Genomic DNA, 14,562 nt, shown 5'->3' on the forward strand with positions numbered 1-14,562 from the left:
AATAGTTAGTTGAGGGGCACATAAAAAGAATTGGATGGAAATTGAAACAGCGTTTAAATGATAAGAAGATCACAGAGTCATTGGGTAAGTTTGTTTAGGAGCCTTCTGTTGAAACCTGAAAGATGGGCCAGCTCACAGTGTGATGTTGAACACTATTAAAGTAACAGCTTGTACAATGTAACTTTAATTTCTCAGCCTGTTTTGTGGTTGGAAATATTTATTTGTCTATGTGGAGAACTGGCCAGATAGATTTCAAAGATATTCCTATTACTCTAGTGCAGTTTAGTATGGGAGAGGCTTTCAGTGGTCCAAACATTTAATTTAAAATCCAATGTTGGCGTCTGAGAATAGAGGAATTCATCAATCCTGCATGTCCACCCTAGAGTCTCAATAGAGACTCAATAGACCAGATAGACCAGAAATCTGCTGATTTACAGATTCTCCCAATGAAAGTCTCGGACAACCCGGTCTCACTCCCAACTTGTTAAATACTGCCGATTGGGCAGCGCCGGCCGATTGGGCAGCGCCAGCCGATTGGGCATCAGAAACCGACGAACGGAGGCACCCTTTAGCAACAGTATATGACGAACTGGGCTTTCAACTAACTCCAATGTTAACCCACAGCGTAATTTGACGGTCGGAGCAAGTGACCTAGGGGAGGGGTGGTGGATGGGTCAAACAAACACAAGACTTTCAACCAGGAGATTGGTGTTCGTGAGTTGCTAGTCACGTGACTCGTTAGTATTGTCAGTGCAGTGAGTCACTAGTCAGTGAAGTTAACATCAACCACGACCGTTTCCTAAACCTAACTAACCATTTGTGTTGCACAAACCTAACTTCCTGTGAAAACGGAAGTTTATTTTGAAAGGACACTATGCACGTAACAAGCATGTATTGACACATCGTCCCTGACACGTCCGAAAGTAACGCAGGAGGGGTTCCCCCCGTGTGTTGGTCTACGATGCTGAGGGGAACCGACCAAGCAGCGTTTTTCCGACAAGTTGGGAGAGAGAATGTGTTGACCCGGAGGTTGTTACTCCACGGTTTGACCACTAATACAAATTGGATTCAAAGCTCCGGCGCTCTTCCTGAGGGCTTGGATGCAACAAGTCCATGCAAGTTTTTTTAATGAAAGGCATTCTGGTAAAGTTGTAGGCAAGTGTGTGACAAACTAAATCACGGCACTTCATCATAAAGATGCACTGAGCATCACAAGCCGATGATATACAATGTCAGTGGATCTGAGGGCGGAATTCTCCTTTAATGTCAGTGGCATAAACACTGTGGCTCTCATCCATTTAACTGCATCCTGGCTTGTTTTCCACCGCTCATAGATCACTGTTGCCTTTCTGCACGCGTCCTCAGCTCCTCTGCCTGGATGAATTCCTATCAGATTAAGTGGGGTACACCGCTCTACCTCGTCCTCCTCCACATCGCTCCTCCCTGCCACCTCAACAACGCCCACTCACTATCCCCCCTCCTCACGTCCTCACCCTCACAACCGTCCTCCATCCATCCCTCTCTTCCACGTGAATCTCCAGCTCCCAGGAGTACAGCCTATATTGCTCTGACCCGCTCACTTGGCCCTGACCCTCACACTCTCACTGACCACAGCTCATACATAAACCCAATACAACCCCCCATACACACTCGAAGTACACACATGGAATTTGGCTTCTGGGAGCGCACGTCTCAATCACACCTCAGCAGTATTTAGTCCTTGGTTGGTTGATTACGATGCCATGGACGTAACATGGATGTAACATGATCAGTTAGCTTATGTTAGAAGACATAGAGACTGAAGGTTTGCATCACGTCCTCTGCAGTGATTTTATTGCAACAGAAATACCTCCTCTCCTCTGATGTTATTTTTATTTGCATTCAGTGAATAATGCAACTCCAAAAAGAAAAAAAAAAAAAAACACAACCAAAAGTTACTTCACAGTGCTTTTCATGTCCCAAACATACTTGACAATAGCTCAGTAGCAGGTAACTCAGTCTGGGAAGCAGATTTCCAGCCCAGACACACAGAGATGGTAGCTGGAAATAAAAAACAGATTGCGGCGGTTGACAGGTGGAATGAAAAGTGGGTAGTTTCCTTGATGTTGAAAAGGCTCAGAAGAACCCAGATCAAAGTTTCGAGTGACTTTTAATATTTATCCAAGAAAAAATATTTCAGAAAACATCAGTAGTTGTTTTTCCCCTTTCATTTTAACTGTTTACTTTGCTAAAAGGCCAAAAAAATGTGGCATAATTTTAAGCAGTGTTTGCTAATAGTGGGTCTTCTCACCACCAGTCAGAGGTGGGAGAGACTGTCCCATTAAAGTGTTTTTTAAATTATCTTTTGGAACATATACGGTGAACAATGTCTGTGCCAGCTGAGTTTATATAAATGCAACACCTCACTGTTATGAAATCATTCTTTTCAGGAAAACACTATGAATTCAAAAAATAGAGAAGATGGAGACAAGCTGAAATCATTCCTACAGACAGTTTATTGATTTTCTGGTTGGGGGGTTGGGGAGAGCTGTTGATCACCAAGTGAAACTTCATAACATTTACATTTTTCCCTCATTAGACACATATTTTACCCAAACCTTGAGAATTAATTATCAGGCCCTGCTACCTAAACTAAATCTCATTGATTTCCTATCTTTTCCCTGAAATGATATAAATTATATCACTCAGGCGTAATGCAGGCGCATACAACTCTCGGCAGACGTGGATTCACAATGCATATTTTAGAGGAGTGTGTGCACGCGGGAGAGGAGGAGGTGCGAGAGTGTGAGAGGGAGATCGATTGTTTTGTTTGTCTGTGGTTTAGTTTCTGCCACTATAATATATCTGGGCTTGGTTTTGAACAGACGCCTGATGTTTTAACAATCGGAAATGTAGGATTACTACATGTTCGAATGATCTCACATTAGAAACAATTGATGATCCATCTATGATCAGTGTAAGAAAGTCTGAAAAACATGTATTCTGTATGTTATTCTGTGTGGAGTGAAATGCTAATGAGAATTGTAATAAAGAACAATTCAATTCTTCAATTAATGTGACGGGTTTGTGTGTCAATATTTCAAATTAAAGCACAAAATCCTCAGTTTCATTCTTTGCTCCTGTATCCTTCTGTGTTTTTTCTCTCCTCCTCTCACTGCTTTCCATTTCAAGTCGCAGGTGATATTCCCTCGTTCCCCGCTGGATTGTCATCAACTGTCATCAACGGCAGCGGACCTTGAACCAGATACAAGATGAGGGATTTCTCTGCCCTGCCTAAGTGTGTGCGTGGCAGCCAGACTGAGAACGAGTCTGGGCTGAGAAAAGGGAAGCACAGAGCGCCGTGTCTGAGGCCTACCAGGAGACCTCGGATAGCCAGCGCACCGTGTCTTAAATCTCTACCCGGGTGTCATCTCCCCCTCATGTTCCCAAACGCAGCACCGGCCCAAACAACAGAGGGCCGAGAGGCAGCTGCTAGGTTACAGAACTGTGTGGATGGAAACATGCACTTTATGCTTCAACGCCAACAGTGTTTTTCCTCAACTGCTCCTCATTTTTATTTTATGTGCACCAAGCTTTTTAGTCACTTCTGCAGCAAACTGTGGTTACCATTGGTTACCCTCGTGTTGTGTTTGGGGTTTTAGAGACTGTGAGCCCTCCACAAGCTCAACATACACACTTCATCAACTAACTTCATGTTTTTCCCTCCTGTTGAACTGATGACTTTTTTCAGAAGCATGCTACATAAAAATGACCCATTACTTCTGCAGCTGTAAAATATGCAGCCCATTCGCAAACGAATGAATGCCATGATGATGCGCACAACGTTTTACATGAAATTAGAACGCCTTTCTTGCTTTTGCGTGCAATTTGTACACCATGTAGTCTGCACTGACTGCAAAGTAAGGGCATCCGCATAAATATACAACGCTCAGAGCTAGTGACGTAGAAGTGAGAAAGACCGCTTATGGCGGGCAGGGGGGTAAGTGGTTGGGTCCAACAAACACTGGACTTTTAAGGGATGTTATGACGTTTGTCACGTGATCATTTGTGACATTTGTGACGTGTTTCCTGTACTTATGTTATGTAGTTTCCGTACATATTTTACTTAGTTTACGTACTTATTTTAAGCCCAACCATGACTTTTTCCTAAACCTAACTAAGTGGTTTTGTTGCCTAAACCTAAGTGCGGATGTTACCGTTGTTTTATTACACAGCTCTGTTGAATACATGGTCCTGATTGGTGAATCACGGCATTCTACGGTCTGTTATGTCTTTATAGCAGACCAATAACAGACCGCAGTGGACGCAGTTCTGATGTTGGACTCTGGAGGACCATTTTTGCATCAAATTATTAATTTCTTAAGTAAGTAGCTGTGTAATAAGCAGGATAATGTACAGCGAGCGGGTCATTATTGTGAAATAAATCCCTTCAGGGTGATGTGGACCCTAACGCTGAGGGGTCTGCTGTCGGGGGTTTATTTCACAACAATGACCTGCTTGCTGTATATTATACCTTACTTGTTGCGTGGCGCAAATGACGAGTGTGCCATCATGGTACCTCACGACGCGTCCTCATGACACATGGAATAAACTTGTTATATCGTGCTATTTGTACACCTTCCTGTGAGATTAGGTTGAAAATATGGTTAAATTCTATGGATTGCTGCTTAAAATACCACATAAATACATTTGGATTACTGTTATTGAAGTAGTATAATCTTCTCTGACCTCAAACAGCTCTTATAAAAATAGTCATCCCCTTTGGAAGTTTTTTAATGTGTTGTTGTTTTATAACATTGAGTCAAAGGGGATTTAATATAGCATTTTTGACACTGATCAACAGGAAAAGACCCTTTAATGTGAAGGTGAAAAAATGAATTACAAATATATAATACAAAATACTTTTTTTGCATAATATTCACACCCTTTAATGGGACACAGACCTAAAGTATCACTGGTGCAGCCAGTTGATAGTCACATGATTAGTTAAATGGATATCACCTGTGTGTAGTCAAGGGTTTTTACTTGATTGCAGTATAAAAACACCTGAAGAAGGTCCAACATTTAGTGAGGGAGTAGTATTGTGTCAAAACCCGCAGCAGACTAGCGTTACTATTGGCAGAAAAGTCACTTAAAAAGTGTTTTTTTGTTCTGTTTTTACAATAACCAGGCTGTTCTGCTACACCTGAGTCTAAAACCTGAGAAGTTAAAGCCCCACAATAAAGTATGCAAAGCTGCAGTGTGACCTCTAAGGCAAAAGTACGAGGTGTGCTGTCCTTTGTCCTGAAGGTGATGACAGAAGTCTTGGATGTGTTCATCAGTGTCTGTGTTTTCACTGCTGGCTTTCCTCGCCACCTTGCAGCCACTATTCTGTGCTCAGCCTGCTCCCAGAGCGCTGCACAGCTGTGGGTGTCGACGGTGACAGGTCAGCTAATTAGAGCAGCGCCGTGTCTGTCTGACGCTGCTGCATGGAGCTGCCGGGCACATGACTCCGTGTGCATGCTCATCCAGGCCTCTGGCCCCGCGGACGCACCCATGCAAACACACACACACACACACACTGATGCATGCGGAAATGTTCGGACACTTATGTATTAACTTTGCATCATGTACGGTGGCCATAAGAAAGCAGTAACTTCTTGAGCTGTTGCAGCGCAATGGAACGTGCACAGGCTCTCTCTAGACCCAGAGTTTGGTTTGTCCTTTCTGGGCTACTGTAGAAACATGGCGTAGCAACACGGCGGACTCCATGAAGAGGAATCACCCCTTCCTATATGAAGAGCTCATTCTAAGCTATAACGAAAACATAACTCTTATTTTCAGGTGATGAATGAAAACATAGATATGAATATTATATTCCATTTCTGCAAGTAGTTCCACCGACATGTTACCCACTGTAAATATATATAAAATGTCTTAAAGTCAAGTTGTGTGAAACCCTTTATATTGTCATAACTATGTGGCCGACCTTGAAGGAGGCAGCTAAATAATATGTATCCTGAACAACCATTACCATGTCACCACGACAACCACCACGTCAACCACTTCCATCTCTCCTAGCTCGTCTGACCTCCCCGAGCTACGATGCTTCGTCATAACCTGACACCTCCCCGTGACACACAGTTTGACCCCTTTGCCCCAAGCAATGACCATACTGTAAAAACAGATGGAAGTAAACACACACTGACACACACACACACACGCGCACACACACACACATACATATATTAAAGTGTCTTCCACTCCAGAGGCATATACTGTATGGACATATCTAGAAAAAAACAGACAAACACGTTGCCCTTTACTGTATATAAACTGCCACACTGAGCCAAATTAAATCTCTAATACAGCACATTTAACAGCTTCCAGGTGACTGGATTTCAATTCCAGTACTATCAGAACTTTACAAGCTGCATTCAGTGTGAACTATCGCTTTAATATGGTCAAATATGCCATTGAACATGGTCCATTTGACAGCGGTGTATCTATATTGCTGCAGTATCCGGCTCTTTCTGAGTTGCTGCCAAGGGAGGTCTTAGAGGTGAGCTTCTTTTCTCTCGGATAAATTGCTTATTTTTCCTCCTCCTTCCTCCATGAACTGGACCTTTTGCCCCGGCCGGCCCTTCGGTGGCTCCGGAGTCATCTACTTTTATTGCAGCTAATGCTCCGAGGTACAAAACAGCAGTGATGCACAGGGAGTTTCCAGCCCTGGCACCCACCGTAAGTGCCAATCAATTTTTAATCACAGCTGAATAAATAATAGCAGCTTATTTTTGAATAAGAAAAACACTGATGGAAAAAAATGGAAAGCAAGTATTAGATATGATGCATTGTCTTTAATTAAACGTGGTCAATGGTTATCTGCCAGAAACCTGATCTCCAGTCTGCTGCTGCTGCTGCTGCGGCAAAAGCCGAGGTCGTATAGCTCACAACACAAAACACATTTAATGGCCACCTTATGTGAAATATTTAAATATTCATTTGTGCGTTTTCATTTGATATATGCTGCAGCAATAAAGTGAGATTAAAAGGCCTGTTTGGGAGTTTTTTCACTCGTGCTTAATGGATTGGGGAATTTTTTATGACCTACGCTTTGTCCCCGTTGTAGTAATGTAGCGATGTTGCCTATTTTTTATTCGCCAGTTCATAAAATCAAATGCTTAATAGAGCAAAGCCTGTATAGGCTGGAACCTTAATTGTGTAAATCCCAAACATGTGTGTTAGAATACACATAATGGTGTGAGATAAACTGATGGCGTCTGTGTACATGCATCCCCAACAGTCATAGTCAGTTTGGGTAACACTTACACAGGAAACATTGTGCTCCTGCCTACAAAAGGTGTCGAGTATTGATATACGACTGCACATCCTGAGAAAGACGTAATCAACAATTTGTCTCGCATGCAAATATGTAAATGACAAGGCTGCATCTGAGGGGCTGATTGTGAAAAAAAAGAAAAAACACTGCAATAAATGAGTGGCATATGGTTCCAATCGTCTCTTTGTTGGCAATTCCTATACACAAGGCAATATATATAGGTGGAACTGCAGAGGCAGCAGAAAACCTTAACTGGAGCCTTATGCTGCCTTCCTATAATGACAAAATGAAGTTTTGAGTTTGGGAGTTTTGCTCCAGTGTGTGTTTTTTTGTTGACAGAGGAAAAAAAAAAAAGCAATATTTCAAAATGATTGTGGTTACTCTGTAAATAATAATCATAAGCTGTGTTTAGCATGCTGGTCCATGCTCCTCAGCCTCTTAGTTTAAATGTAATTTTGTTTGTCTAAAGTGCGCTAAGCTCCATTATTACTGTATCTCGATCGCAAACCTGAGAGGCTGCGGCCCACTGAGTGCCAAGATGTAAAAGCTGTCCGATGAGTCTCAACGATATGCAAAGCTCCCCTGTTAATAATTCATGTCTGAGTTTACAAATGGCACTGTTGCGCAGAGACGAATCAGTCGAGTCGTTGAAACGCTGTTTGGAGGAGATGAAAGTTTAATTCCTGTCCTAGATTACTCCTCCTCATATCTAAGCAGGCCCATTATTTTGCCTCTACCAATGTCTCCCCCACCCGCTGTAATGAGAAATGAAGGGAGATGCGGGCTGCAGTGGTGGGACACGGACGGTTATGTACTCACCGAGGATACTCCCTGATAGGTGACAGCTGGGGCGGCTATTTGCAACCCTGTTTGAGGGAGTGTCCTGTTAGGCCACAAGCTGCTGGAGGGAAAACAGGGCCAGTACTGTAAATGTTGCATGTTAATGTGTGTGTGTGTGTGTGTGTGTGTGTGTGTGTGTGTCTATGCACGTACTGTACTGTGTGTTAGCAAGAGGAGAGATGGACTGAAAGACTGAGCTTGAGACAGACAGAAAGATGGAACAGAGTGGTCAAGTAGACATATTACATTGAAAGAATGACTTTTTTAAATTGTTGCTAGATTTGACCATTTCACCAAGCCTCGCTCTTAGTTACCGTTGCTACGCTTTCTACACATATGCAGTTTAAAATAACGTGCAGATTTATTCGAGATTCACAGTATTTTTTGATACAATGGGTCATTTGAGGGAGACAAAAGCAGGCTTCTCATTTCTTGCCAGCGACCGTCAATTTTGCCTGCTGAAATTGGAATTGTTGCCTGCAGGATTCATCAGCTGTAGTTAGCTAAAGTTAGCTCCATGAGTTGGTTGATGGACGTATCTAGCTGACTTTTTAATTTTTCTGGCGGCTAAGTTTAATGCTGCGATCCAGACAACTCAAACTCGAACCATGAACCGGATTCAGGATTTTGTTTAAGGATTCCAATCAGCCACAACATTAAGACCTCTGGGTATAACACGTGCGCAGTGTAACTGATGATGCGCTGATGACGCATGACCCCGCCTCTTTCCTTCAGAGAGAGAGACAGAGAGAGAAATGGGGGGTTGGGGTGGTTGTAAACCTGTAGATTCTGCGTTTTTTTTCACATTAAACTCTGTGAAATTACAGTTGAGTTCGACCAAAGCACACTTGGTGATTGTTGGAAAGAACGACGACGGTTTAGGTGCGTTTTATTTTGTTTCTGTCCAGTTTGAATGACGTGTTTTACGATGCGCAAGCTGAACGGAGAGGGGGCGGAAGTCTGGGCTCTTCGAGTGCCATTCTAGTTTTGTTTGTAGCACAACCCTGTTTGGCCGCTTAGCTTACGTACTTGTTCGTATTTTCAGAACAAAGAATGTTTTCCCGTTAATGTTACAAAAATAAAAGGCTTTCAGGATGAGGACTAACCAAAATGTGTTTCATGAATGTAACATTACCTTGAATTATGAGTTTGAATCGCCTTTGTGTCTAACAGGTGTGTAAACTCCCAATATGTGTGCTTACATGTAGTGCTGAAAGGATTAAGGTCAACCGATTCATTCATGATTTTGTCATTCAGAAAAGCAATCAACGGATTAATTTGAATTTCTGTTCATCTTTAGTTGCAGTAGTTTAGTTGCACTCCTCAGTATAATATACAGCTAAACCGTTTTTTTTCCCAGCACTAAAGAGCTCTGTTTGGCATTACACACATCACCCTAACCTTGGAGGGATCTGTGTGCCTCTGCGTGGGCTCCTGTAGATCAGTATGCTGCCGTGGCAAGTGAGGAAGTGTTGTCAAAGGCTCTGAAAAGCTCTTTGATAAACGCTGAGGGCCACCACCCCAACTCTCTCTATCTGCTTCTCGGTTCCCCTCTCTCTCTCTCTCAACTTGCAGACTTAGAAAACTGAATCAGATGTGATAAAAGGTATATTTGAATTGTTTCTTTGCCTCGAGGTATGAGGTCAAAACATTTATAGTGTTTCAGATAAGAGAGGTGAGAGTCTCAGCACTGCAATCCCCGAAATTGACCAGTTTTTTCCAACAACTTTTTGATACTGGATCTTAAATAGCCCCACGACCAATATAAATAAGTGAAACTTTAATCCGAGGTATTACTTCACACATACAGTAGAAGTGCAACCGAATATACACACATACGCTTGGCTGCACATCACATATAAACTCGCACCCTCACACTGTAACACGCATGAGATGATCTAATTTGGTAGTTCATATAAATTGGAGGATTCAGTGTCAGATGACACTATAAACAACAACTTGTTCATCATGTATGTCATAAGTAACGCAGCGCTAACACCATGGGTATATTCTTAGCCAGATTTTCCTGCTCCATCCATAATGTAGTTACTGTCTGTGCCAACTGAAAGCAGTCCAGCAATTAAAAATGAACAAGATGAGTGGTGTGAGAAATACATGGAAAAATAAGAACGTTTTCTTTACATTAGCGCTCATTACTGCATTTTGTGCAAATAAATAAATCAATAAATAAATGATTCACATTGCACCAACACGTCATTATTCCGTCAGAACAATTACAGTACATGTACTCATATCAGATGTATTAAATATAGCATAACAGCACAGCTGGTGTACAATGAGTTTGGCTTAACACATTACAAGACAGTTAGAAAACAAAGCATTCACACTACAGCTGCTTAATAGTTACAAAACAACCTTATGTAAAGGGAAGTGTTGACAGTAAGTACTGCGTGACTGTTGCCTACATAAAAAAAATGTAACAAGTCATTACACACTGTATAATGTATTGTTTGTTTGCAATATTATCTCATTTCAGATGTATTTTTTAGCTCTCTTCCTTTTCCTAGTCTGAGTCTAATCATACATACATATATTTGATCTTATTTTTACAGTAAATTACACTGATTAAATTGTAAGTAACCGTAAATGTGATAGACAGTGTACAGAGAAGTACTCTACATTAATGTTAATGTGAGCTTTTGCTCAGATTAGATCGATCCAACATTTAATTCCTGTGTTCATAGCAGTGAGCAACTCTGGGGTCTGAAAAGTGAAGCCAATTTTGGAAATGCCTTAAACTTGCATTCTCTCTAAAAGCCAGCAGTGGGCGACTCCTCTGGTTGCAAAAATAAGTCAGATTGTATAGATGTCTATGAGAAAATGACCCTACTTCTCTCTTGATTTATTACCTCAGTAAACATTGTAAACATGAGTTTATGGTCTCAATCACTAGATTCAAGTCTTTTTCAATACAGCATGATGTTCATATAGTAAATTATGGTCCCATTTAGAGTCAAATAGACCATAAAGCAGGGGATGCTTTAGGGCGTGGCTGCCTTGTGATTGACAGGTCGCTACCACGGCGTTGTCTGGTCTGGGTGTTGTCTGTGTTTTTGTCTTATAACTTTAACTCTTTCACAGTCTGTTTTCAGTTCATGAAAGTTAATTGTAACATTTTGGTCGCCTAAAAATGTCTTATTCAGTGTTAGGTTGTACTTAGCTCCTCCCTCTCGTGTCACTTCTGGTTGCAAAAATCCAAGACGGCGACAGCCCAAATGTAGAACTCAAGGCTTCAAAACGGCAGTCCACAAACCAATGGGTGACATCACAGTTACTACGCCCACTTCTTTGGTTCATTGGCCATCAAGAGAGTCTCATGAGGGACATTGTTTCCAAAGAAAATAACCAATTTCCCCTTGAATTTGATAGGTAAACGCCTGATTTTGCCATCTAAAAGCAGATTTGTAAATCCTGTTGGCATCCTTTTTGAATTTTTTTTTATTTTTCCTGATGGCTACAACAAATTTGAAATCTCAAACAGCTAAGCAGGAGATCAACTATGCTAGCACGGCGAGCAGGACGACAGAAAGCTACAGGAACGGCCGATCCGATGCAAGAGATGTCGCAACATACTCAGAAAACTATGGGTGGACTTCTGAAAACCTCACAGGCTAGCTTGGATAGTCCTGCTATATTTATATCTAAATTATATTGCTGATAAGACTAGAGCAGGCAGGCAGTCAGATAATGGATCTAGAGAATGGTCCCTTAAGTGATGAGCTGCTAAAGAGATTGAAAACTGCCAGTAGGATAGTAGGGGTCATAGCATTATGTCCCAGTTGAGCTGTGCCAAAGTGTGAGGAGCAGTAGATGGAGACTTAATACTTCTTTATTTAGAGACCCAACATTTAAGCAGTGATTATCAGAAGAACTCTTTTTCCAAATGCTGGGTCTATTGAAAAGATGGGTTGTCTGGGAGGCATTTATTAGAGGCAAAATCAATGCCCGCAAAGCTGAAGTAAGAAAATAGGGAGAAAGTCAGTGAATTGGAAACGGAGCTAAAACAAAAGGAAAAAAGCATCATCTGAAAATCACAGTGAGGCCTTATTAAAACAGATGTGATATTAAATATGAGATGTATAACAAGAAAGCTGAATTTGCCGTGTTTAGACACTACGGAAGTGGAGAAAAGTCCGGGAAATTGCCAATTAAAGCAAAAGGAAGACACATCTCATAACATTATAACTAACACGTGGTGACTACACCTCAGGAAATTAACCATGTCTTTAAAATGTTTTACTCACATCTGTATAATCCAGACATTTCTGTTCATATGAAAGAAATGAATGCATGGTTTTCAAGAATTGATCCTCCCAGGCTATCTCCTAATCAAGTAGAAATTTTTGGACGCTCCAATTACAGAGGATGAAGTTGAATCAGACAGGGTTTCTGTCTTTTTCTGAATATTATATAAGAACAACGTCGATTGGCACCGATGGCACGCAGGTTTATTCTGAGGCTGTGTTAAAACGTCAGTTGCCTCGCAGTAATTTCAGTAATCCTCAAAAAAGGAAAGGTCCCACTTGACCTTGTTGACTACAAGACATACACCCAGATCCGGTTGGATTTAGAGATTAGAGCCGACCCGAGTATTCGTAGGGTTAGAGCGGGAAGAAGGGAAAAGTTGCTCGATATATCGGGAAGTAATGAATTCACCGCAACTTAGATGGATAGATACAGGAACGTATGGTAAAACATTATGCAGATCTCAACAGCATAATGTCAAGTCAAGTCAATTTTATTTATATAGTCCAACATCACAAATATGTCTCATGGGGGCTTTACAATTTCTACAGCATATGACACCCACTGTCCTTTATGACCCTGGCAGCGCATGAGGAAAAAAAAAATACTTTTAACCGGGAAAAAAAATGGAAGAAACCTCAGAAAGAGCATCTGAGGACGGTGTCGCCCAACAGATAGAGCCTGAGCAACACGACCACCTCTCCCCAATGTAACCTAGAAAGAGGATAGGCTACACAAACACACAAGAAGCAATTTCAAGCACTTTATTCACACAGATATAGGAGACAAACAGAGAGAGAAGAAGAGGAAAGGCTGAATCTCCTGGAGGACGGAGATTCAGATCCAACATGTGGAATGAGGCACCGACAGCCAGGAGAGACAGAGACAGGTCCCGAGACGGCCGGAGTTAAAAGAGAGAAAAAGAAAAGAGAGGGAGGGAGGGAGGGAGGGAGAGAGACACAGACGGGGAGGCACAGTACTTGTGGGACACTAACAACAGAGAGTTATTGAGAAGCAGTGCCTTAAAGTTAATATTACTCTCGACGGCAGGCCTACTAGGCTAATTAATATGTTACCATTACCACAAAATATTAAAACTAAGTTAGATAGACGGAAACTAATACAATTGAGTTTATGGGGAAAGAGAAACATTATTAAAAAGGTAGTTGCACCATCAGTTTAATTATATTTCTGTGATGGCGCCAGACAGTATTCCTCCAGAGATTTTTAAACATTTGAATCTGTTAATTAGGGACTTTATGTGGAATGGGAAGAAGCCCTAGATAAAAATACGTAAACTATGAGAGAGGGTGAGTTTTCTGCCCTATTTGGGCCAATAAAGCCAACTTGATCTCATCCCTACTCGCCATATTAAGTTGAAGCTGAAGGTCTGCACGTGGTAAACATTGTGAAACGGTCGCCATGAATGTTTTAATACACGGTTAACATTGTGAAACAGTGGCGGTTAGGTTTAGGCAACAAAACCACTTAGTTAGGGTCGGGGAAAAATGGTAGATGCTAGAATGTACCCACCGAATGTAGTTTGTGTACGAAACTCTCACGAGATGGTTATGGTTAGGCATTGACCTTGAAAGGTTAGGATAGGTCGTCGGGCAGCGTGTCTCGCAAGAGTAAAATATGTTCGGTGAGTAAATTTTAGCATAGCTAATGGTTTTACTTGATATAAGTACACTGCTTGTAACGTAACCTAAGCTACGGACGTAACGTCATGTGAGATAACTTCGCCAGTAAAATTCACTCAACTTTTGGTTTCACACAACAACACAAACTCTGATCTCTTGAGTAAAAGTCCTGGGTTTGTTTGTCCAATCTTTGACCCCTCCCATACCGCCCTTTGTAGACTTCTCACTCTTAAATACTACGTCTGTTGCTCTGCATCTAATAATGACATGGAAGTCTGGTGCGTCTCATACAGACCCTAAAGGGTGGCTTGTGCGTCGGTATCAAGACGCTGAGGGCCACTGCCCAAACATCGGTATTTGATGCCCTAGTGAGACCAGCCTGACCAAGCATGAATACCAAGCTGATTGTGAAGGATTCCAGAGAGCCATGGATACTCATAAGATGTTACATAATCTCTCAATATAAGCAAGGATATTGTTCAATTTGGAACAATC

This window comes from Sebastes umbrosus, chromosome 21 (assembly GCF_015220745.1).
Source record: "Sebastes umbrosus isolate fSebUmb1 chromosome 21, fSebUmb1.pri, whole genome shotgun sequence".
Taxonomy (NCBI): domain Eukaryota; kingdom Metazoa; phylum Chordata; class Actinopteri; order Perciformes; family Sebastidae; genus Sebastes; species Sebastes umbrosus.